The sequence below is a fragment of the Natrix helvetica genome (assembly GCF_964273705.1).
Source record: "Natrix helvetica genome assembly, chromosome: Z".
NCBI classification, from domain to species: Eukaryota; Metazoa; Chordata; class Lepidosauria; order Squamata; family Natricidae; genus Natrix; species Natrix helvetica.
In genome coordinates, this window is record NC_138554.1 from 2,885,610 (window position 1) to 2,891,090 (window position 5,481).

Below are 5,481 nucleotides of genomic sequence, written 5' to 3' on the forward strand. Positions count from 1 at the left end.
TTTTGTCTCTCTTAAGATAATCTGCTAAAATTGTACTCAGCATTAGCGCTGCCTTTGACAGGAATCCTTCCAGGTAAATGAATCTTCATCTTACCGTTGATGGAGAAGAACAGCTGGTTACTTTGAGGAGAAGGAATTAATCCTCCAGGCGATTCCCGGAACCAGCAGGTACAATTTATCTCTCTTTGATCCGAGTTCAGATCTGCAGTCCTGAGTTCGAAAGTATTGTTCTTGAGCTGTTCATATGTGACTGTTAAATCGGATTGATCCTTGCAGTAGAAAATGAAATAATCTGCCGAATATTTTTTTGGCAGGGAGCATTTCAACGGGATCTCTTCTCCTTTAATTATGACGGCGTGTGCAAGCGACGAAGAGAGTGTGGGAGCTGGAATCCATGAATCTGTCCATGAACCCAAAGAAAGAAAGAGAAGGCATTCAGCTCTTCCTTCTGATCAACTCCTGAGACCAAACCTTGACACCAGAAACCACAACCAGAGATGGTATTCAGCCGGTTCGGACTGGTTTCAGGCGAACCGGTACCACCAACAATCAGCAGGCCCCACCCACCTGCCCCTGCCCTATCCTGTCCTTTATTTCCTGCTTTCTAGCTCATCTCAGTCTCAAATATTCATCTTACCAATAAAGCTGAAGGCTAGTTGGTTACTTTGAGGTGAAGTGGACCATCCTCCAACTCTTTCAACAAACCCACAGGTACATTCTATGAACTTTGAGTTGAGATCTACAGTTCTGAGACTGAAGGAATTTTTATAGCCATGTTCATTTACGATTGTTAAATTTGATTGATCCTTGCAATAGAAAACGAAGAATTCTGCCTGAGATTCTTCTGGGGGAGAGCATTTCAAGGGGATCTCATCCCCTTTAAAAATGACACGACGCTGAACGGAGGAGGACAGTTGGGGGGCTGATAGCTTTGAATCTGCCCGTGAACCTGAGGAAAGAAAGAGAAGCCACTGAGTTCTTCCTTCTGATCAACTCCTGGAACCAGATCTCTGCACCAGAACATCCACCAACGATTCCCAGAATGGCTCCCATCCATAAACTGCGTTGGGAATCCTTGCAAGGAAAGAACAAAAAAGGAACCAACACTATAAATGAAATAGTCTCCAACATTTGGTTGAACAGCCATTAGAAGGAGACCTGTTTGATCTTCAACATGGATATACAGACGTTTCACTCCGGAAGGACATGACTCTTTTCTCCAATATCCACTGTCAAGGTTCCAATTTATACATCCCCCAATGTTGAGAACTCCGAGCATATTCCTCAAAGAACATTTCATTGGGACGTATCAAATTGGCACAAACTTGGTGGGAAACTGGATCTAAGTCAGTGGTTCTCAACCTTCCCAATGCCGCGACCCTTTAATACAGTTCCTCATGTTGTGGTGACCCCCAGCCATAAAATTGGTGTCTCGGTTCCTAAGACCATCGAAAATAAGTGTTTTCCGATGGTCTTAGGTGACCCCTGTGAAAGGGTCGTTCGATCCCCCAAAGGGGTCCCGACCCACAGTTTAAGAACCACTGGATTAGAGAGAGAGAGATTAGAGAGAGGGTAGAGAGAGACAGACAGATAGATGAGAGAGAGAGAGAGATAGGACGGACAGACAGATGATAGATGGATAGATAGATAGATAGATGATAGATAGATAGATAGATAGATAGATAGATAGATGATAGATAGATAGATAGATAGATAGATAGATAGATAGATAAACAGACAGACAGATAGATTAGACACACAGACACAGAGAGAGAGAGAGAGAGAGAGAGAAGAGAGAGAGAGAGAGAGAGAGAGAGAGAGAGAGAGAGAGAGAGAGAGAGAGAGAGAGAGAGAGAGAGAGATGGACAGACAGATGATAGATAGATAGATTAGAGCAGTGGTTCTCAACCTTCCCAATGCCGCGACCCTTGAATACAGTTCCTCATGTTGTGGTGACCCCCAGCCATAAAATTGGTGTCTCGGTTCCTAAGACCATCGAAGATATGTGTTTTCCGATGGTCGTAGGCGACCCCTGTGAAAGGGTCATTCGACACCCCCCCCAAAGGGGTCCCGACCCACAGGTTGAGAACCACTGCTCTAAGTCCTCACCGGTTTTACACCCAATTCAAAATAAAACTTTGTCACTTCCCCCCCGAGAGTCACCAGTCACATGGTCCAATCAACATATAGTCCAGTTGCCAAGTGACTTCAGCCTCCACCTTTCGAACACCTGCACAAACGTCCTTGATTCCCAGGGGAAAGAATTTTGTTTTGGCTATGGCACCCCAGTTATCTCCACACCTCCATCCCTGCCCAGAGCTGTAGGCTGTGTGAGCCCCGAAGCAATGTGAAAAGAAAGCTCCTTTGAGGAAAGCTACAGAAAAGAAAATGGCTACAGTTGGGCCCTCTTCAGTGTTGAAAGCCACTTGATGGATGGGGGCTCGATGTCCTTAGCGCTGGATGGTTTTTTCCTTGCGTTGCAAGATCCGATCAGAGCCGGCATAGCAAGCTGCTGCGCTTCAAGAACCAGCACTGATGATGGCACCAAGTAATGCAAGAAAACCATCAATTTTGGAGAACACCAGCCACCCAACACTCCAGCTCCAACTGAGCTACACGCTTCCTCGGTATTCAGCACGCCAAGATTCTCCAACGCTTCTCTGATGTCATTTCCCCCTTTACCTCCCAATTTATATCATTCCTCTGCTCCTTAATTCAGATTTTTTTCCCCCCATCTGCCTGGAAAAACGAATGCTGTTCTTCTCAATATCTGAACCGATCCTCTCCTGTGCTTTAATATTTCTTTGTTTACTTATTTACTTCCTGATTTATCTGTTTGTTAGAATTTGTCAAACGAAAACGAAAACAAGAATGAAAGAAAAAAAATACACTGGCAGGGACGTTTGGGCACTTATGCACGCCCCCTCTAGTGACCACTTAAGTATGAAGTAGGGTCCACGAAAGTCAATTTGCAACTGAAAGTGTGAAAATTTGTAGCTGAGACAATTGGATCAGGTAGAGAATTCCAGACATGGACAACTCTGTTACAGAAATCATATTTTTTAACAGTCAAGTTTAGAATGATATACGTTGAGTTTAAAGCGGTTGTTTCCACGTGTATTGTTGCGATTGAAACAAAACATGTTGCTTACCGGTAAAGCATTACTGCAGATAATTTTGCAAGCAATACTTAGGTCTGACCACAAGCGACACAGTTCAAAAGCGAGGATTTGGAGCCTAGTAGCCTAGGGAATTCTATTGTGTACAGAAGAGTGCAAAACTTTTCCCGTGAAGTACTTCTGAAACCGCTCGATTGTACTGACGTAAAGATATATGGTGAGACTCCAAACAGTTGAGCAATACTCTTAAGATTGGTCTAGCATAGGTTTTATAACCTCTCATTAGCGATACGATGCTTTGAATTTCTATAAGAGCTGCCATCTCTACAGCTTCTCCTCAAGATACGTTTTGCTATTCCTAAGAGAGATCACATTCCTCTTTCCCTCAAACCTTCAGCCTCCTCTGGACCATCTAAAAAGTTAAACCCCTCGTTTATCAGTCCCCTCTTAAAAGCATCTTGGATTGGCCTTGTTGCCTTGGGCTTCCAGCTGCTGGCTTGGATGAAGGTCCATCCAAGTTTTCATCCCTCCCTGGTCTTTCAGGACTACATTTCTGTTTGCTCTCTGGGGATGGTAGACCATGCTTCATGTTATACCAGGGAGAAGAAGAAATGGAGGTGGGCATTTTTCACAAGGAAACTTCTTAGATTCACCAGCCGTCTGCAGATCCCTTCTGAAGAAGCAATGAGAATTTGGACCAACCCAAGGGGAAAAGAACATCCAATCAGCTACATGCACAGAGATGGGTTTTTCTACTTCAGAATCTCTCTACGGGCTTTCCGTTTCATTCGACCGTCTCCCTCCTTCAAACATCGTAACACAGTCTATCTTTTTATGAACACAAGCAAAGTCTGTATGAGGGTCTCTTACCTGCTCCCAGGAGGATCCATGAAAGGACTGAAAGAGAGAAGGAGGGAAGGTGCAGTTAAGAGAAGGAGAGATGATCCCAGCCTGTGCAAGACTTTCATCCCCACCATCCTCAACTGAATCTTCTTCTCTGAATGGATGCATCAATACAATACAATACAATACAATACAATAGTAGAGTTCGAGGGACCTTGGAGGTCTTCTAGTCCAACCCCCTGCCTAGGCAGGAAACCCTATACCGTTTCAGACAAATGGCTATCCAACATCTTCTTAAAGACTTCCAGTGTTGGGGCATTCACACAATCAGATGGGATGCTGCCTTGAAGGAGGAGGAGAATGGGGTCTTCACCCACCCCTGTTCTAGCTATTGGTGGGTTGGATCATAAGAGTTCCCAAACCTTATTAAGACTGGAATTAAGAGCCGATAGGGAGACCTTCGAGGCCCAGACGTGATTTTTTTCTCCAAAGTTCAGCTGTTCTGATGCCCCCAGTTCTCAGTCATTTCTGAGCATCAGGATGGAGAAAAGGGAGGCTCCTTATACTCAATACCATTCACTGCGACTCACAGAATGACCCCTTTTCCTTGCTTATCCATTCATCTATCTATTTCATTCACAGTGAAAGTGCAGTTTTGGGTCTCCTTCTGGGTGTTTCTAATGGGAGAAAAAGAAACTGCTCTGCATCCCCTCCCCAAGCCCCCTTTAGTTGAGATGGCTCTAAATCATGAGCCTTGGGGGCAGATGAAATGGGGAGGAGGGCCAGGAATAGTGCCCCATTGCACCAATGAGTCCTCACCGAGGAAGAAGAAAACTCACATTTCCTGAGAAAGATCTAGAATAAGAAAAGAGTAAAAGCAAAAAATGTCTTCGGGGAGGAGAAGAGTCAGATTGAGATGGGAAGTAGAAGGGGAAGGAGATCCCAAACCTATCATCCAACTGATGGTCTCCATCTTCAGGATTCTTGGGCAGCTGGTCTTGGCCTCTCCGTCACTCTCTTCTTCCTTCCCCAAGAGAGATTCGAAGCTGCAACTTCTCTCGAGTCAGTCCCCCCAACGCAATGACCAAGGCAGGAACTACGTCACTCCCCCACCCACCCCCAGCTCACCTCCCGGGCCTTCTTCACCACACCAAAGCCTTCCTCTCTGCAGTTTCTCACTGTCCCCCATCCTCCTGGCCTCTCTCGCACCCAAAGAGAATTTAAAATAAAATAAAAAAACATTCTGCAATTTTTCAAAGGCCTAAACGCCATCTCTGGCTTGATCAGCTGCACTCCTTGTCCTAAGCCACGCATAGTGGATCCAAGGGCAGATCGAATAAAAGAAAAGATAGAAGTATTAATTACGGGGGAGGAAAAACCAGATTTGCAAAGAGCAGTGTGCCCTGAAAAAAAGAATGAAAATTGTGGTTTGTGTCGAAAACACCAGAATTATTACCCTTTTTGTGATGAGTCTGAAGGGCACCCAAACTACCATCTCATTACATTAAATTTATTCCCA